General features: G+C 44.3%; 1 long non-coding RNA gene across 2 annotated transcripts; it reads left to right on the forward strand.

The window, feature by feature from the left end:
- On the forward strand, positions 1–9,534 carry LOC136792019 (uncharacterized). Of its 2 annotated transcripts, none has more exons than XR_010835122.1 (4): positions 1–97; positions 2,720–2,924; positions 6,117–6,292; positions 9,304–9,534. It is a non-coding gene; the product is annotated as an uncharacterized lncRNA (long non-coding RNA). The 2 variants fall into 2 exon arrangements; XR_010835123.1 differs by lacking the exon at positions 9,304–9,534 and adding an exon at positions 6,980–7,073.
- Positions 9,535–21,459: the final 11,925 nt, after the last annotated feature.

The raw sequence follows: 21,459 nt of genomic DNA on the forward strand, positions 1-21,459 counted from the left end.
TTTGCTCACCAACTTCTGCATCACATCTGGTGAGGGGCGTTAGAGTCTCTCCCCAAGGTGGGGTTTGGGAGGCTTCTAATTTCCAAGACAAAACCAGGTAGGTCACAAAACTTGGAGCACAGTCATTAGAAACCTTCTAGACAAAATTAACTGTGGTGATAGAAGTCAGAATACCAGTTAGTTCAGAGGCGGGCAAGAAAGGGGTTTTGCATATTGACTAGATAGATGTTTAAAGGAACCTTCTGGGGTGATACTGTCAATCTGGATGGTGGTTAAATGGGTGAATACAAGTGCAAAAACTTATCAAGTTGTACACTTATGATTTGTACACTTTTGCTATATGTCATTTATATCTCAATAAAAATGAGTAATAAAAGAAATATTCTTCATCGAAATAAAAATATTTACTGTGCCAAAGATCCTATTAAGAGAATGAAAAGACAAGGTACCAAGTGGGAGAAAATATTTGCGAGTTATGTATTCAACAATGGATATGTATCCAGAATATATAAAGAACTCTCAAAACTCAACAGCAAGTAAACAGACAACCCAATTTAAAAAGTAGGCAAAAGACTTGAAGGGACACCTCACCAAAGAGGATAAAAGGAAAGCAAATAAGCATATAAAAAGTTGTTCAACGTTATTGGCCATTAGGGAAATGCAAATTAAAACCAGGATAAGGGACTTCCTTGGTGGCGCAGTGGTTAAGAATCCGCCTGCCAACGCAGGGCACACGGGTTCGAGCCCTGGTCCGGGAAGATCACACATGCCGCGGAGCAACTAAGCCAACGCGCCACAGCTACTGAGACTGCACTCTAGAGCCCACGAGCCACAACTACTGAGCCCAAGTGCCACAACTACTGAAGCCCAAGTGCCTAGAGACCGTGCTCCATAGCAAAGAGAAGCCACCGCAATGAGAAGCCTGCGCACCGCAACAAAGAGTAGCCCCCACTTGCCGCAACTAGAGAAAGTCCAGCGAGCAGCAACGAATACCCAACGCAGCCATAAATAAATATTTTTTTAAAGTAAATGTAATTTTTAAAAAAAGGACGAATTACCACTACAAATCTGTTAAAGTAGCAAAAAGTTTTTTTAAATGTTGACAGTTCTACCAAGTGTTGGCAAAAAGGCAGCAACAGGAACTCTCATTCATTACTGGTGGAATGCAAAATCATCCTCTGGAACATAGTTTGGCAATTTCTTATAAAGTTAATACATTTACTGTACAAGTCAATAATCCCCTAGGTATTTACCTGAGAGAAATAAAAACATGTTCACACAAAAACCTATACACTGTATGCTCATAGCAGCCTGCATTTGTAATTACCAAAAACTAGTTAAAATGGGTAAATGCATTACTTGGCTTATCCGTGCCATGGCACACAATCCAAAAACAAAAAGAAACAAATTATTCATGCAACAGCTTGGATGAATCTCAAAGGCATTATGCTGAGTGAAAAAATCTGGTCTCAAAAAGGTTACATGCTATATGATTCCATTTGTGTGATATTTTAAAAAGACAAGGCTCAAGTGACAGCAAATAGATCAAAATAGCAAGAGGTTTGGTGGGGTTGCAGGAGGGAAGATGTGACTAGAGGAATAGCACAGGGGAGTCTTGGGGACAGTAGACCTGTTCTATATCTTGATTGTAGTTGTGATTAGACTCCAAATCCGGGGGCCAAGGAGCCCCATCTGCTTTGTCCACTACTACACTCTCAGTGCCTGGAACTTAGGTATGAGGTGCGTGCTCATGGACTCAGTGAAGGAGTGTTCTAGCTCCAGCCCTGATTCATCTTGGCACACTTCTCTGGCTAGTCTATATTTAGCTATCTCTCCGGCTGCCTAATGGACACGCCACAGCTGGAAGGCATCACTAGTCCCCCTTCACAACCCAGGCCTGGGTCACAAGATCTCCCTCCTGGAAAGCAGAGTCTCCAGCTGTCCTGTAGTTTGAAATTTGTAGATATTAGCAATCTGATGAGTCATTTTAATTTTTGAAGTACATTTTTATTGTAAAAATAACATTTGTTCAATGTTTAAAAAAAACTGTCTCAGAAAAAAAAAAGTAGACCCCACCCTATTTCCCAGAAGCCATAATTGTTACTAGTTCCTTCTCTGTCTATCTAGAAACATTTATGTGTAAATAAGCATGTATGTCCCTATATATGTAATAGATATGAATTAATTGATCCACAGCTCTTGGGGCACATGTAATGTCCTATTTCTGTATGGACTCACTCGTATCAAATCTGGCTTCCACCCTGCCCATAACTGATGGTATTCTAGTGTCTGACAATTTTCAGAGTCCCTCCCTTGGATCAAACAAGGAAGTCGAGGCTTCTGCAGTCCTGAGGAAACAGATGAGAGTTTGCTCCTCTGATCACCTGGTCAGCATTGCCTTGCTCCTCATCCAGGCCTCGGGGGTCCAACAGAAACAGACCACTGGGCTGGCCTGGGCAATTCCTAATTGCCCAAGCATAGCATCAGCAAAGCTAGGAGAGAGGAAAAAAAACATCAACTTTGGAAATTTGATGTTCAAGAAGAAGAACAAAGAGGAGGAGGAGATGGAGAGAGCAAGAGGGAATCAGAGTAGTCAGGCATCTAGGAAAAATCACAAATCTATACTACATCCTTAAAGCTGTTTTTGGTTTTATGTAGTTCTTTTATTTTTAATTACACTGGGGGGTGGCAACATAACATTTTCTGTTTTTCTCTATAGTCTTGATCTGGCCTTACCTGGGGGCAGTTGTTGAAGTTCTGAAAATACCCAGTACAGAGCACCTGGGCGCAGTTCTCATGGATGCTGGCAGCCAATACCATCCGAGAGGCTGCTCTTGAGAAGGCCCAGCTCTCCACATGTCCTGGAGAAACTGGATCCCCTCTGTTTTCTCTGAGTCCCCAGAGGTACAAGCGCCATCCAAGAGGTAGGTTACTGCCTGCCTCTTCATCCTTCCCTAGCAGACCAGACATCCAGCACCTTCCAAAACCAAGGCCTACGTTGGTGTGGGCTTCCTATAAACCGCCACCCAGTCTGATTCTTACCTTTCTTTCTAAAACACACAAAAAAGCCAAACTGCTCAAGGGTCAGGAAGCCCACAATTTCAAGGACACAAAGTCCTGACTATGCAGAAGAGGAAGAGAAGAATTCCTTTATTCCTTGTTAATTCTCAATAGATTATTGTTACAATAAATTTATAATAAATGGTTCTGCTATATAACATATTGTTTAAATTTTCTTATTTCTTCAAATATGATGCCTGTTGGGAAAGTTATTGTAGGGAGATCAATTAATAATCATTGTTGAAATGTTTCTTGGATGAAGAAACCCATAATGGTCATAGTGTGGGAGATTTAAAGAAAGGAAAAGAGGATTCTTCCGAGAAATTTTAGTCCACTTTAGAAAACAAAATGCATACACTATCTGAGGACAATGCAGGCCAATGGATTTGAGGACGATGCAGGCCAATGGATACTTATGGAGCATCTACTAATACAAGCTAATATTTGCTGATAACCTACTAGGTGTCAGGCACCGTACTAGCCCTCGGGATACCACAACCAACCAGATGGAGATGCTTCCTGCCCTACAGAGCTCAGAAGGACAGACATGAAACATATAGAAACGAGGTGGTAACTCTTAAAAAAGGGAGAGTACAGGCTGCCATAGGAATGCAGAGCCAGAGAACTAAACACAGGATGGGGTATCAGGGAAGACCTCCCTTAGAGACAGACCTTTAAACTGAGACTTGCAAGTGACAAACCAAAATAGAAAGACATCAGGGCTGGGGGAGGGGAAGATGAGTTTATTGCTTAACAGGCAAGGGAGAGCCATGTCCCTCAAGAAATGAGTCCAGTGGGTCTCCCTAAGAAGAAACTGAAAGGCCAAAATACAGATCCAAAAGGAGGAAGCTCACCAATAAAGCAGGAATTGAGTTCTGGTCTCTAGCTCACAAAGGGGGTTGTACACTCTACCATCTTCAGTTCTCAGTTCTCAAAAGAGTAGGTGATTCTCAAAGAGGTCCAAGACAGGTCCTGGATGGCTCGATGGACTCGGGTCAAAAGGGGGCAAAACCATATCTGCTTATTCTAAAGCTAGATAGATTTCTTCTTACAAAGACCCAATAGCAGTGGGGTAGGCAGAGGACGAAAGGAAGGTGATGGAGTGGTTAGATTTGCAAGAGATCTGGACAAGTTTGAGGAACCAAGAGAAATTCAAGTTACAGAAGCATGGGGGCAGAGAGAAGAGAGGGGCTTAGAGGATGCTGGTAAGATGGGCTAATCAAGAAAGACCTCGTAGGCCATATGCCATGGACTGAATTGTGCTCCTCAAAATTCATATGTTGAAGCCCTAAACCCCAATGTGACTATATTTGAAGATAGGGTCTCTAGGAGGTAATTAAGGTTAAATGAGGTCCTGAGGGTGGGGCCCTAGTCTGATGGGATGGGTGTCCTTATAAAAGATACAAGAGAGATCTCTCTGCCCATGTGTGCACAGAGAAGAAAGAGGCCATATGAGCATACAGGGAGATGGTGGCCCCCCACAAGGCAAGAGAATATGCTTCAGAATTAGACCTACCTTGCTGGCACCTTGAGCTTGGGCTTCCAGCCTCCAGGACTATGAGAAATAAATTTTTGTTGTTTAAGCCACCTAGTCTGTGGTATGTTGTTATGTTGCCTGAGCAGATTAATACACCATATTAAGAATTTTGAACTCAACATCAAAAAAAATTTTTTTTTAATGGACAGAGAATGAAGAGACATTTTTCCAAAGAAGATATACAGATGGCCAAGAGGCATGTGAAAGGATGTTCAACATTGCTGATCAGGGAAATGCATATCAAAACCACAATCACCTCATACCTGTCAGAATAACTATTATCAGAAAGACCACAAATAGCAAGTGTTGGCCAAGATGTAAAGAAAAGGGAACCCTAGTACTCTTTTGATGGGAATATAAATTGGTGCAGCCACTATGGAGAACAGTGTGGATTCCTCAGAAAGTTAAAAGTAGAACCATTAAAAAAAAAAAAAAGTAGAACCATTATATGATCCAGCAATCCTACTTCTGGGAATTTATCCAAAGAAAACAAAAACGTTAATTTGAAAAGATATATGCACCCATATATTCATTGCAGAAATTATTGACAATAGCCAAGATATGGAAGTAACCTAAGTGCCCATCAATGGATGAATGGATAAAGAAGATGTGTCATACACACACACACACACACACACACACACACACACACACACACACACACACTCTGGAATATTACTCAGCCATAAAAAAGAATGAAATCTTGCCATTTGCAACAGCATGGATGGACCTAGAGTATGTTATGCTAAGCGAAATAAGTCAGACAGAGAAAAACAAATACTGTATGATTTTACTTATATGTGGAATCTGAAAAACAAAACAAATGAACAAACAGAACTGAACAGAAACAGAGTCATAGATGCAGAGAACAAGCAGGTGCCAGAGGGGAGGTGGGTGGGAGAACAAGAGGAATAGGTGACAGAGACTAAGAGGTATGAAAAGTACAAACTTTCAGTTATAAAATAAATGAGTCACAGGTATAAATGTGCAGCGTGAAGATTATAGTTAATAATTACGTAATATCTTTGTATGGTGACAGATGACAACTAGACTTATCATGGTGATCATTTTGAAATGTGTAGAAATATCAAATCACTATACTTCGCATCAGGAATTAACATAGTGTTATAGGTCAGTTATAGGTCAAAAACAAACAAACAAACTCATAGAAAAAAAAGATCGGATTTGCAGTTACCAGAGGCAGGGAGTGGGAGGGAGGGGCAATCAGATGAAGGCAGTCAAAAGGTATAAACTTCCAGTTATAAGTTCTAGGGATGTAATGTACAGCATGATAAATACAGTTAACACTATGGTCCATTATATATGAAAGTTGTTAGAGAGTAAGTCCTAAGAGTTCTCATCACAAGGAAAAAATTTTTTTCTCCATTTCTTTAACGTATCTATATGAGATGATGGATATTCACTAAACCTATTGTAATCATTTCATGTCATACATACGTCAGATCATTATGTTGTACACCTTAAACTTATACAGTGCTGTATGTCAATTATATTTCAGTAAAATGGAAGAGAAAAACAGAAGACTTTTGAACATACTCCTAAAAGCTTGGTGGCAAGCCTCTGGGGCTTTAAGCCAGGGATAGACATGCTCACACTCAGATCTGGGAAGGCTCACTCTGGCTGCAACTCGGAGAAGGGATCTGAGCAGGGCAAGACTGGAGGCAGTGAGATAAGGTAGGAGGTGGGGTAGGCCCGCAGGCTGGAGGTGATGGAGACTTGGAGTGTGGTGACAGGGAGGTGAGGGAAAGTGGACAGACTGGAGAGATCTTTACAAGGGAAAATCAATGGGACTTGGGGGCTGATGAAGGAAGCGGGTGCTCCAGAGGCCCCCAAGGCACAATGGAAAAGAGCACGGGGCTGGGAATCTCAAGATCGAGGTCTAATTCCCGATCAACCACCAATCAACTACCCAATGGCTTTGGCCAAGTCACTTTACTGCCCTTCACTGCTTTCGTTTCCTCATCTTGTAGGACGAGATAAGGCCTGTTGATCTTATGGTACCACTCAATTCTACTATCCTCTGATTCTACAAAGTAAATGCATTACCAAGGACAAAATAAAACAATGATGTCACCTCCCCCCAAGGTTTAGGGACCCTTCCTCTATGTGTTACTCAATACCGTTGATCATCATATACTTAAAGATGTACTCAAATGTTGCATTTACTGGTCTGTCTCCTTCAGAAGGCTAAGTGCTCCTTGAGGGCAAGAACTGGGTATCCTGTACCTGGAACCAGGTCAGGCATATGGTAATTGATTCACTGTATTTGTGAAACTGACTATTTAAAGTGCTGAGAGGACAGACACACAGTTATTCAAGAAGGCATCTTGGTGCCATGTATTGTGTTTTTTCTGTATCCAGGGCACTGTGGTGGATGCTAGGGTCATCTGAATAAACAAGAAAGCCAGTCATGGACCTTACGTCAAGTCAAGTGGCCAAGACAGACGTTAAACACACGAGGACAAAAATGATGGTTTATTTCTAGTTGTGGCAAGTGCTACAAGGAAAAGTACTGGGTATGGTGAATATGTAATAGGGAGACCTAACTGAGAGAGTGACCTTTATGTTAATAAGGATGAGTTGATTGACTCACAGAACTAGGAAGGGAAGAGAGAAAGAGGGAGACAGAGGGAGAGACTTTTAGGAATAATAAGGAATAATAAAAAGGAATAATAAGCATTCATGAAGGCCTGAAGCAGGAAGGAGTTCTGATGAGAATACTGGAAGGAAATCCGCCGGAATGGTAACATTAGCTACATTAGGATTGTGGAATTTTGGGTACTTTTAATTTTCTTTTGTTTGTATACATTTTGCATTTCACAGATTTTCCACAACAAACACACATTATTTTAATCACTGGAGGGGGAAAAAACATTGTTAGTTTAAACAAAATAATAAAGGATGTGGGGAGAATGGGTGTCATGGAGGAGGGGGCACATTCCAGAGGGACTGGTGACTTAAGCGGTGAGTAATCCCTACGTGGGGGAGAGCAACAGGCATGTTGATGGGGCTAGAACAAAGGAGCAGGGGTGACTCACGAATGATACAGTTGAAGCTGGGCCACCAAGGTCCATGAAGTTTAGGCTGAAGAGTTGGAGGTGATATGAAAAGTCATAGTGAGCTACTTTCAAAGGGCCTGAGCAGGGAAAGTAAGCATTTTAGCAAAGGGGAGAAGGATGGGGAGAAACCAGAGAGAGAAGGACTCTAAGAGGTCCCTTCAGGGCTGGTGGGGGAGAGCGGGGACCTGGTAAGGCCGGTTGTCCTACAACATGGAGGAGTTGGTCCTTTGTTACTTCCCAGGCATCAAGGGGTTAGGCTACCCTATGCTTTCTGCCCCACAGTGGAAGTGGACATTGTGGTTTCTGAAGGTCCTTCCTGATCTGCAATCTCTGAGAAATAAACTGCTAGCCTGGGGACGTTTCTAAAGAGATAAAGTCAAAAATTGGTTTGCGGGGGCAGAGGTGGCAGGGCACAGGCAGGATTTGGAAAATTGGGGCCTGATATAAGTTCTAAGATGTCCTCCCACCCACTAGTGATCTAGATAAGCACCCCTGCCATCCACACTGGATACTTGGCCAGGATTTCCTCCTGAGGCTGTGAAGCATTTTTAGGGCTGGGATGTGAGTTGGGGAGAGGGCGGAAATTGGCTCCCCTCTCCCCTCTGAGCTGAACCTAGAGTAACTACCTCAGCCACTTCCCTTCTAGGCTTTCCCCCCCTCTTCCCACGTGGTTCCCTCAGATCACCATCTGATTGCCCCAACAGAACTCTTCTTGGCATCTCCTCTCACCCCACACTCCTGACATGGGTGCTGCCCACTCAGAGAGATGAGGACCAACTTCCTCTTGGCCTTCTACCCAGCCCGGAAGCTGAGCGCAGCACGAGAGTCTGTGCCCTAGCCCTCTCCTGCTCTCTTGAGAAAAGAGATGCAAAATCATATTAAATCACCATGTTAAATCAGTGTATCAAGTGCAGGATTGGTCAGTCGGCAACTGAGGGATCACTGTCCATCGCCCCGTAATTGGCCCTGGGCTACTGTGAGGATGGAGGAGACAGGGGCACTGAAGGAACAGTCCCGCTGTTTGGAGGCATCAAGTTCTTAATAAAAGTAACTTCAACCCAGAAGACCTGGGTTCGTGTCACAGCTGAGCTCTTGCTAGCTAAGTCATCTGAAGGGTAGCCCACTTACCTCTCTAAGCCCCTTAGTTTCTTCAACTGTGAAATGGTCATGATAGCTAGTTTAGGATCAAACGATGCAGTGTCTGAGAAAAATAGACTTAAAAGGAGTTCTTCCTTCCACAGGAATCTATGGTGAGCCTATCACTGCTCAAAATGTTCAGGATATAAAGATAAAGAAGACAATCATAACAGGCCAGACCCCTGTCCTCAGGAAGTTCCTCCAGTTGCTGTTATTACTGATGACTGTTGAATAAATGGGGCCACTCATAAGAAGCAAATGGAGAGTTCTGACAGAGGATGAAAGGCTATATTTTCCAAAGATGGGTATCCTCCTCCGATACTCTTCTTACCCCGTGACTGACATGCCAGGGTGGGATCTTGTTCCTTCCCCTTGAATCTGGGTGGGGCTGTGACTGCCATGACCAATGGATTAGGGGGAAAGCAATGTCGATCATAAAAAAGTGAGGTCATAAAAAGTATATAGTTCATGCCTGGTTCTCTTTCTCAGTAACCCAGACACCATGCAAGAGAGGCCCAATCTAGACCAAGGGAGAGGAACTGAGGCCCCCAGCCAATAGCCAGCATCCACTGCCAGACGTGTGAATGAAGGATCCTGCAGACGGATGGTTCCAGTCTCCAGCTTTCGAGTCTTCCAGCTTCGACCCCAGACATCATGGAGCAGAGGCAGGCCATTTCCATCCCCACTGCACTCCATCCAAACTCCTGATCCACAGAACCCATAAAGGTAACAAAGAGTGTCATGCCTGCTAAGTCTTGGGGTAATCTTTTAGGCAACATTAGATAACCAGAACATAGAGTGACCTTAGGAGGAGCAAGAATGAGCAGCATAGAAACTGAAGGAGAAAGTACCCTAGACGAGTTGAGTTAGTCAGATGGAATGACATTAAATGTGGAAAGCGTTACTAGCCTCGACCACGTGGTTTCTAACCTTGTCCTGCTGTGAAATTGTTCCCTCAAAGACCACCAACAACCTCCCAACTGACTAAAGTCAAAAACACCTCACCTTTTCCTCCATACTCATTCTCCTTCAACTTCTTTCCTTGACTTCCAGTCTTAATATAAGGTCAACTACCACACGGACATGCTTCTATAACGGTCTCTGCTTTGCTTTACTCATTGGTTCCTCTTCTCCTTCCCACCTTCCCACTAGGCTGTAACCAACTTACTTTCCAAAGGCTTGCTCCCCTCTCTCTATCCATGGCCCTCAAAGAGCTCACTTCTTCTTCTTTTTTTAAAAATATTTATTTATTTGGCTGCGCCTGGTCCTAGTTGCAGCACACAGGATCTTCGTTGCTGCCATGCGGGATCTTCCTTGTGGCATGCAGGCTCTTTAGTTGCGGCATGCGGGCTCTAGCTCCCTGACCAGGGATTGAACCCAGGGCCCCTGCATTGGGAGCACAGAGTCTTAACCACTGGACCACCAGGGAAGTCCTGGGCTCACTCCTTCTTGATGAAACTATCACCTGTGTGCAGAGTCTCCCACTCCAATACCTCCATAACCAGTCCTGTTCATCGACATGAACCCTTATCTTGTATTGCCAGTTTCCCTCTAGTCATGTGCCAATACCTTATTTCTTTGCCACCTCAAGTCCAACACATCCAAAATGGACCCACTGTAATGGATGCTATCTGGGCCTCACCCAGATCCTCTTTACCAGCTGGTCTACTCATCCCCCAGGTACCAGGCATGTTGTCTGATAACCACACACAGCTGTCTCCTTTTCTGGAGAATTGGCCTGGACCGAATGGGAGACAAGCCATCCCCACAGCACACACTTTGGACAGATCTCAGCCATTGACTGCCTGATGCGCGACTGTAAAACACCAGCCCCCTTCCCTCAAGGTGGAGCCGACTCTGGTGTGATTTGCACTGAAAGTCTCCCCGTGGACTCGGATTACAGCTTAGCCCACATCCTTGCTTAGCTTCTTGGCTTTGCCCTCTTGTTCCCCTCGTTCTTCTTCTCCTCCCCGCATCAGTCCCTTGGACAAAAGTTCTGTGCCAGGCTCTGCCTCTAGGTGACCCAACCTAAAACACCTATCAAGGCAGGTTCACTTATTTACTTGTTTCTTGGCCGCCCCAACCTGAAACTCCCTATCGGGCCAGCCACCAATCCTAACATATTTTCTAGCAAATGCCTCTCAGATTTATTTCTTCCTCCTTGTTCCCATTGCCCCCACATAATCACCTCACACCTGGATTGTTAAATCGGTCTCCTCTCCAACCTCCCTGCCCTTTCCTGTTTTTCCTTCCCCCCACCCAACATGACTCGGACGTAAACGCCAGATTAAAATCTCTTTAATGCCTTTGATCATACAGCTCCCCTACCCAAAAGTTTAATGCCTCCTGTTTCTAATGGCACTAGATAAAGACTCTTTTGTCTGCTTTCCTGGACCCTCACTGAGATCTGGCTTTCACCTTGTTTACTTAACCTCATTTTCCAGTATTTCTAATTTTCTATTCCAGCCAGCTCCTTCAAAATTCCACAAAGCACACTTATCCCCACCACACCAGCCCCACTTTCCCCTCTCTCCTACACTTTCCTAAACCCTGCCCAGCTGTCTCCCAGTATCCACCCTTTCCATCTGGGCACAGAGGTGCCTGGAGTAAATAACACATATCCCAGCCTCCCTTGCAGCTGGATATGGTTAAATGACTTCACTTCAGCCTATTTCATATAAGCAGAAATGCTGTGCATTACTTCTGTCAATGGATTAAGAGGAAAGGATGTGTTTCTTTGCCCTTGTTCTACTGGCTGGAATGTGCAGCTTGGACAGCCATCTTAGATCATGAAGTAAAAACTACGTACTGAGGATGTGAGGCAACAAAGTGAGCTTCTAGCCAAGCCTGAACTGCCAGCCTTGATCTAGACTTTCTTTCTATCAGAGAGAATGAATTTATATCTAGTAAACCACTATTCTAATTTTTTGTCTCTCACAGCTGAATCTAATCCTAACTGACACACATACTCAACTTTTCTGTTTTTTAGCCATAATGAGCTTCTGTGGCTCAAAACCAAAGGAAACCAAATGCTAAGGAAGGAAGGTAAACGCTTTAGAAAAATTAAAGGAAGCTGAGGCAAAGTGCACAGGACTTTAGAAAGACATTTCTAAATTATTACTGGCAGGAAAGTGACTATGATTATGTAAGGAGAAACTAGGCAAGCCCAGGCAAAATGCAGGGCTGGATTTTCATGCATGGTACACTGCAGAAATTATGGGCAGAGCAGATCTAATATAACTCTGAGTGTTAATAAGGTGGTTGAGCTGTACTTTGGTTCTGCTCACATCTTGTGAAGGGAGGAAAGAAGTAGATGCAGGGCTGAGCTGAGAAATATTTAACAGCTGCCTGGAGGTTGGGGGGAGTCTAATTAGCTGCATTTCCAGTTTCCGTGGTGTAAATATTCCCAACAAGGTCAACTTCAAGCTACCAATGTTATGTCAGCTGGCTCATAAAATTCCTGAAAATATCACAATCTGCTCTCATGAGCTGGCTCCAGCACAGAAGGGGGCGGTGAGGAGGGCTGAAATAGCAATGCATGTAATGAACCTCACTAGGCGCCAGGCACTGTGAGAGCCATTTTGCATATATTATCTTCCTTAATCCTTCCACGCAACACTGAGACGTAAGGCCAAACTTCCCCAACCATTAATCCTTTGGGGGAAAATTCCAGTACAAGTGGATTTATATTTATATATCTTCTCCACAACCCTGGAAGATGTGTTGGTCATTCCTATTATGGATAATTAGAAAAAGTAGGAAATGGAGGTTAGGAAGGAAAACTAGGGTATAGTGGATAGTATCTGGGTTTTGACAATGCAGCAATGACTCTCTCCTCCTCTTCTGACAATAGTCATTGGATTCTTTGGGGAATTACCTGTGCACAGTCCTATTGAGCTTTCAGTTAAGATGTCCTTTCTTCCCCAGGCCCCTACCTAAACCAGACTAACCAGACTCTCTCTGCTGGAGCTTTGAATGATGAACATGAATGTGAGGGATGGAAGAAAACTAGCTGTCATTCATTCATTTCATCAGGCAGTGAGGGCAAGACTTGATTCCTGCTATGGAGTCCCCGGAGCTGCCCTGGTTCCTGTGTTCCCTGAGCCTAGCTCTCTAGCCTTCCTTTGAGGCTCTGAGCTCTCCAACATCCTCCCAATGCTCAGCTTTTCTAAGTTAGCCATAATGAGTTTCTGTGGCTTGAAACCAAAGAAATCCAAATGCTAAGAAAGGAAGGTAAAAGTTTTAGAAAAATTAAAGGAAGCTGAGGTAAATGCAGAGGGCTTTAGAGAGGCATTTCTAAATCACTACTGGCAGAGAAATGGCTGCAATTATGTAAGGAGAACCTAGGAAAGCCCAGTCAAAATGCAGGGCTGGATTTTCATGCATTTCACTGCAGAAATTATGGGCAGAGCTGACCTTATATAACTCCGGGTGTTAATAAGGTGTTTGAGCTGTACCATCAAATGCTCATCACAGGGTTATTATTTTTTTTAAGCTTTTTTTTTTGTAAATTTATTTATTTATTTATTTATTTAGGCTGAGCTGGGTCTTCGTTCCTGCGTGCGGGCTCTTTGTTGTGACGTGTGGGCTTCTCTAGTTGCAGCTCTTGGGCTCAGTAGTTGCAGCATGAGGGCTTAGTTCCCCAACCAGGGATTGAACCCAGGCCCCCTGCATTGGGAGTGCAGCGTCTTAACCACTGGACCACCAGGGAAGTGCCCTGGGTTAATAATCACAGGGTTATTAAGTAAAGGCAACTCAAACCATTTCACATCTAAAGTATCCAGGTTACCTGTGTTTTTAGAATCTCTATGAAACAGATGGGAGTATTTTTTTTAAAAAAGTATTTTGATCATTTGGGTGGAGGACCAGAGAGGAAACACAGACCACTAAGCACTCTTAGTTAGCATTTTATCTTCTAGAAAGTGAGATGAACTTACAATTATCTCCTTTAAAACTATTAGCAGTAGAGATCCTGGCAGGTTTCTAGTAGGGAAGCCAGGAGTTGTATTCGGGTTTGTGTGACTGCCCAGCATTTCTGCTAGTTCTATGCCTCAACCAAAATTTTCCCCATCACCCCTTCCTGCAGTGATCTCACCCTGCTCTGAATTCCTAAAATGCTCGCTTTCTGTCTCAACATTACATTCATTTGACATTCAACACGGTGATTTGCTGGGTCTTCATATGAGGAAAAGTACTTGCTAAGCTCTAATATACCAAACAAATGTTAGTTATTATGTTATTGTGTATGTGCATATATTAGTGTGTACATGTATAAAATATATACATATAATTGTACATATATGTGTATATGTATGTACAGTTAGTTATATATTATTATTACATATATGTGTATATGTATGTACAGTTAGTTATATATTATTATATGTCTCTTACTTTCCCTTAACTAGGTTAGAAACTTATTGAGGCCCATTTTTCCATCTTTCTACCTTCCACTGCTCATAGTTGGAACACATTTGACAGTCAATCTACTGATGATTTGAGTGCAGGGACTAGCCTCCATCATTTCTATGCCTTTCAGCCACTTATCTCCACTGCCCTCCTGTGTCCTACAGGGCTGCTAGGAGGACTGAATGAGATAATGGGTGCAGAGCACCCTGGATTAGTTGGTTCCGTGTGGCCTATGACAGAAAAAACTCTCTTAGTTCCCCTTTCAACCTCTTGTCTTCCTTTTCACAGAAGTTTGGGTCATGGCTATGATCAGAAACACGTTTCCCTTATTCAGTAATAGATTTCTGAAGAAGTTGTTTCTAGACCTCTGAAAGGGTGGTAGGAGACCTCATCCAACTAGAGCAGACTGATCTTGACTGCTTTAAAAGTATTGAAAGCAAATGAAAGCCATCAGCTCACAATGAATATTTTCACAATGCAGCAGTTTTCCTTCTCTCACCCCACTCATCATTCTAGCCCGGTGCTGTCCAATAGAACTTTCTATGATGATGGAAATGCACTATACCTGCGCTTTCCAATATAGTAACCACCGGCTACATGAGGTTTTTGTACACTGAGTGTTTTTGTACACTGATGCGAATGAGGAACTGAATTTTTTTAAATTATTATTTCTTTTTTTAAATAAATTTATTCATTTGTTTATTTTTAGCTGCGTTGGGTCTTCGGTGCTGTATGCGGGCTTTCTCTAGTTGTGGCAAGCAGGCGCTACTCTTCATTGCTGTGCGCGGGCTTCTGATTGCAGTGGCTTCTCTTGTTGCAGAGCACGGGCTCTAGGGCGCGCGGGCTCAGTAGCTGTGGCTCGCCAGCTCTAGAGTGCAGGCTCAGTAGTTGTGGTGCACGGGCTTAGTTGCTCCGCGGCATGTGGGATCTTCCCGGACCAGGGCTCGAACCCGTGTCCCTTGCATTGGCAGGCGGATTCTTAACCACTGTGCCACCAGGGAAGTCCCGAGGAATTGAATTTTAAATTGTATTTAATTTTAATCAATTAAAATTTAAATAGCCACATGCTACCATATGCGACAGCACAGAGCTAACTTAAGAGAATCTGGGTCTTTTTGTTCATTCATTCATTTATCATTCAATCAAAATCTACTGAGTACCTAATATAAGTTAGGCACAGTACTCAGCCCTGACAGGGGTTTCAATGGTTAGTCTCTCATCTGAAAGAACTCAAAATTTCTTTGAGGAAGGGACTTCCCTGGTGGTCCAGTGGTTAAGTCTCTGTGCTCCAAGTGCAGGGGGCATGGGTTTGATCCCTGGTCAGGGAACTAAGATCCCACATGTGGCGTGGCCAAAAAAAAAAAAAAAAAAAAAAAAATTGTTTGAGGAAACAAATGCTCTTTTTAGATGACCTCAAGACCTTCTCTTGTCTTCTGACTATACCATGTCCTCTTGAAAAAAGTAGCTGGAGATTTCTTAGGCATGGGTCACCCTGCAGATGTCCTTACCTCCCCGACTTCCCCTGCTGGATTAGGATCCTTGCCTGAGCTAGAGGCAGCTCCCAAGGGCTGGCAAGAGTCCAGCGATATGACCAGAGGAGAGAATGCCCAACAGGGCTGCCCAGCAAGGTTATTCTACCCTGGGGCATGTGTGCATAACCCATTCAGAGTTTGAAAGTGAGACACAAGCAGGACACAAATATCAGAGCAGCGTAAAACCCCAAAGACAACGAGCTAGGGCAGTGAGCCAAATCATAATGTTAATAATGAGGATTGTTAAGAGGCAGGGAAGCATAGAGGTTGGTTGATTTGTCTCTGGAGCCAAACTTCCTGGAATTCAATCTCAGCTCTAGCCCTTGCTGTGGTGCAGAGTTGCTGTGCTGTATCCTCACCCGTGAAAGGGATGTTGTAAAGGCCTTCTTCTCAGAGACTTACCACGAAAATTAGATGAATAGAACATGGAGTTGAACCAGAGTAAGCTGGTTCCAGCATCCACTCTCTGACCGATGTGGTACACTGCTGGATTGGGGACGAGGTAGACTAGGGTTCGAATCTAACTCCCACTATGTAATCTTGAGAAGAAAGTGAGCTGCCTCATGGAACTTCTCATCTTCCTCTCTGGTAAAATGAGGATACAGACAATGATGACAGTGGAGGTTTGTGAAGGTTTAATGGATTGATTCCTGGGTAGTGCTCAGGATAGTGCCTACAGGGCACTGTGTGTGCCCAAGCAGCGTGGGCCTGTGTTACTTCACACTCAGGTCAGTGGTCACTAGGGGCTAGGAGCGAAGAGAGGGTATTGATTCCAAAGGGGCATAAGGAACTTTCTGGGGCAATGGAAATATTCTACATCATGATTGCAGTGGCATTTACACAACTATATGAATTTGTCAAAACTTATCAAACTGTACTCCTAAAAAGGATGGATTTTACTGTATATAAGCTATACTTCAATATACCTGGCTTTTTTTGGCTGTGTCGTGAGGCTTGTAGGATCTTAGTTCCCTGACCAGGGATCGAACCTGGGCCCTCGGCAGTGAAAGCGCAGAGTCCTAAACACTGGACTGCCAGGGAATTGCCCAATATACCTGGCTTGAAAAAAAAAAAGTAATATCACCAAGCACGACCAAATTCTATGTGAAAGGGTGGGAGTCAGAGAGAGACAGGATGAGCACGACCCACAGGGATGGGCTGAGAGTATCTGGTTTGTACATTTCTCTCTTTTTTTGTTTTTGTTTCTTTGGCTCCTCCGTGCGGCATGCAGGATCTTCATTTCCCAACCAGGGATCAAACCCGTGCCCACAAAGTCCATTAACCACTGGACTGGCAGAGAAGTCCCTAAATGCTGACAAGTTAATAACTTTAGGGGGCCTTGTCAAAAGGTCCCTGGCATCAAAATGGCTGCATCACAATGCCATGTGCACTTCTAAGCAATCAGAAAGATCAACAGACAAATATCTATAATATACTGTGTTTGGTGCCTCAAGAGATTTACGAACAAAGTAGATGGACTAATTCTACATGGAGGTGTCACAGGCACGGTTTCCCCAGGACGGTGGAGAGAAAAGAGCATGTGAAGAGTCCAGTGGGTAAGAGTTTGGCATGAATGAGAAAAAGTACAAAATCATATATGGTGCCCTAGCTCAGGGAGCAGGGAAAGCAGTCAGGGGAGTTGAGAGAGAAGCCTGTAAAGTTGCCTGGTTCGGGTTGGGAGGCCAGTGTCAGCCCCACTAGACTTTAGAGGCACTGAAGTTACCAACCCAGACACTGACTTGGTCAAGTCCATCTTTTAACAAGAAAGCTCTGGGGAGGGAATTCCCTGGTGGTCCAGTGGTTAGGACTCTGCGCTTTCACTGCAGGGGGCACGGGCTCAGGGGAACAAGATCCGGCATGCCATGCGGCGCGGCCAGAAAAAAGAAAAAAAGAAAAAAGAAAAAAAAAAGAAAGCTCTGGGGAAGGCATAGAAGATAGAAGATGGAATGGAGGGAGAAGAGTTAGGAAGGTTCTCTGTGTCCCATCCTTGTCATTGTTTCCATTGAAATCAAATGTGCCTTTCTGGTAGTGTATTGTTCTGAATACCAAAAGTATTAGGTAAGTAGGTCTCAACTAGGATACATCAACCCTGAAGGTGGCTCAGGTGCCCAGTACTTTGGGACCCTCTGTCTCTTTCCTGAACTGGGGAACCCTAGCTCTCAAGCAACCTCTTCATTTGGGCTCCCAGGGTTACCACCAGTTGGTCTGTGTGGGAGATGCAGCAGTCACAGGAGCAAACCCAAATGGTCATGGTTGGCAGTGGAGAAGATCATCAGAGCCAAGGGACACATGATATTTTCAGCCTCCCCTTGTGAGCAATCCCCTTCAGTGTCGGGTGGTATTTCCAACCTGGGGAAACAACTGACCAATGGTCTGGGAAGAGAGAGTGTCATGAAAGGGCCCGGGCCGCCCGATCCAGGATGACGGTAGCATGGGGCCCAGACACTCTAGGGAATCTGTGAGTGATGGAGAGAGAACGTGAGGGAAAGCAGGGCTACTGGCCAGCCCAGCCCAGCTTCCTCTTTCATGAGCTCATAGTCAAAGCCAGGCCAGACCGGGAGGGTGCCAGCAATTGACTTAGCTTGTTTTTTCCCTAACTTGGTTCTGAGTCACACAGGGCACCTACCCTTCCCAGAAGACCGCCTTAGGTTTCACCCTGGGGCAGCCGATCAAGCTCCAGTCCTAACACGCGATCCCCACTCTCGCTGGAGGCGGGCCAGCCGGGAGCACCCGCCCCTTCCCCCGAGGCCTCTCTGGGTAGAGGCTGGGCCCCTCCCAACCTTCAAAGAAAAGGGCTTATGCAGGCAGCTGCTTTGGAGGTAGGAGGGAGGCACTGGCTAACTTTTTTTTTTTTTTTTTAACATCTTTATTTGAGTATAACTGTTTTACAATAGTGTGTTAGTTTCTCCTTTACAACAAAGTGAATCAGTTATACATATACATATGTTCCCATAACTCTTCCCTCTTTTGTCACCCTCCCTCCCACCCTCCCTATCCCACCCCTCTAGGTGGTCACAAAGCACAGAGGTGAACCCCTGTGCTATGCTGCAGCTTCCCACTAGCTATCTAATTTACATTTGGTAGTGTGTACATGTCCCTGCCACTCTAACTTTTGAACACACAGGGGAGACGCTGCTGAATCAAGGAGCTGCCGCCGGGGAGGGAGGCCCATTCCAGAGCTTTTAATCTAAGTAAACCCTTGACTTTACAGATCAACTCATTCAGTAAATACAGGGTGTCTGAAAAGGCAGAACAAAAGGGGAAATGCTTTATTTGTTGCCCTTCCTGCCCACCCCCCCACATTACGCTTTGAATTAAATCTCAGTCATTTTCTCCAATGTTGACATTGGAGTAATCTACAGAGAGACTCCCACATGAACACCTCTAATATTAATGAATTAAAGAGCCTTATGTTTCTAGCCTTTTCAGGCAGTCTGTACGCTCTAGACACTGAAAATAGAACGATGAACAAGATGGATAAAGTCCTGCTTTCAAGGAGGTATAATCTGGTGAGAAGGAAACTGAGGCCAGAGGGAGGAGCCACAACCATGGGGTCCTAGGAAGCCAGTGTTGGACCAGAACAGGGATGCTGGATTCTTTTCCCAGCTCCCCACTCTCAGCAGCCTCTGGGGAACTTTGGTTGAGTTGGACTGGGCTGGGCTGGGCCAGGCTGGGCTGAATCCAAGGCAGGGGATATCATGTTCTTTTGTGACCTTGCCTTGGGCCTCCAGGCACCCTTGCCATCCTTTTGCGTCAGGGAAAACTTCCAGGGCCTGATCTTGGCCCTCCTAAGGCCCAGATGAAAGTCTTTGGGGGTCATTTATTAACTTGCTGCCTAGAACTCACCACTGCCACCCCCCAATGCCTCTGGCAAGAATTGTTCTGGCTAGAATGTGTGTGTATATGGGGGCCAGGGGAAAGTTGTTTACAGTCATTCTCATTGGCTGAACAAGAACTAGGAATGTAGAAGTCTCTGCTTCTCTGGAGAAAAGAAAAAGCCACAAAACCTACCTGAAATGGAGAGGGAGAGAAGAGAGGACGAAAAGAGAAAGAGAAATTGTATCCCCCCAATGATCTTAGCACTTGGAGGCTATTTTATCATTCTGGTCTCCTACTCCTGGATTAGTTCACTACTGTCCACATCTGCTCCAAAGCAGCCCCTCTTCCCATAATTATAATAATGGCCACTATGGAAAAAACACCCACTTTGTGCCTATTCATATTCTTAATCCTTACAACAACCTTAAGGCCAGTTGGCCCATATTTCAATTAAGGAAACATTTTCAGAGAAGTTAAGTAGCTGGCCCAATACCTCGTGGTTGATAAGTACCAGAGCTGGAATTTAAACCCACTTTCCTCTAATGCCACTAAATGATAATATACTCTTTTTGCTACCCATGTTTCCCTTCTATCTCAAACCCACCTCAAGTCAATAGTTATTGAGCATCTACTAAATGCCAGGTGCAGCTGAGAGTTTTCAATTTTCATTCCCTGACCCCAAGGCCCTGGCTCCATCCCTCTATCCCTGCTTCCCTTTCTCAGAAGCACCCACTTCCAAATATCTGTCTCCCTCTCCTCTGCCCATTCTGCCTCCTTCCCATTACCTCTGTTCCCCATTCTAGCCTGTGGTTAGCAATGCAGCAGTATTCCAGGTGGGGCAGTAGGCATGACTCACTCTTATGTTACTTATAAAGGGTAAGAGCCAGGGCTTTGCCATCCATCAACTGCACAGTTATTCCTGACTCAATGGCAGGTCACCCTGAGCCACAGTTGAGTATCCCCCAGCTTCCTCTTTGAAGAGGAAATGTAGAGGGCTCTGAAGAGGCACAGCTGTATAAACAGACACCTCTGGGGGTGAGGGGTAGCTCCTCAGAGGAGCCAAATTTAAGAATATTTATTAAGGGAACTTTTGTACACTGTTGGTGGGAATGTAAATTGGTGCAGCCACTATGGAAAACAGTATGCAGATTCCTCAAAAAACTGAAACTAGAACTACCATATAATCCAGCAATTCCACCCCTGGGTATATATCTCAAGAAAACAAAAACACTAATTTGAAAAGATACATGCATCTCCATGTTCAGAGCAGCATTATTTACAATAGTCAAGATGTGGAAGCAACCTAAATGTCCATCAATAGATGAAAGGATAAAGATGTGGTGTATATATATATATATATATATATATATATATATATATACACACACACACACACACACACACACACACACACACACACACACACAATGGAATGTTACTCGGCCATAAAAAAGAATGAAATTTTGCAATTTGCAACAACGTGGATGGACCTAGAGAGTATCATGCTTAGTGAAATAAGTCAGACAGAGAAAGGCAAATACTCTGTTATCATTTATATGTGGAATCTAAAAAGTAAAACTAATGTATATAACAAAACAGAAACCAACTCATAGATGTTGAGAACAAACTAGTGGTTACCAATAGGGAGAGGGAAAGGGGGAGGGGCAAGATAGGGGTATGGGATTAAGAGATAAAAACTACTAGGTATAAAAAAGATAAGCGACAAGGGCTTCGCTTCCCTGGTGGCACAGTGGTTGAGAGTCTGCCTGCCGATGCAGGGGACACGGGTTCGTGCCCCAGTCCGGGAAGATCCCACATGCCGCGGAGCGGCTGGGCCCGTGAGCCATGGCCGCTGAGCCTGCGCGTCCGGAGACTGTGCTCCGCA

Source organism: Kogia breviceps, chromosome 10 (genome assembly GCF_026419965.1).
Source record: "Kogia breviceps isolate mKogBre1 chromosome 10, mKogBre1 haplotype 1, whole genome shotgun sequence".
Lineage (NCBI taxonomy): Eukaryota > Metazoa > Chordata > Mammalia > Artiodactyla > Physeteridae > Kogia > Kogia breviceps.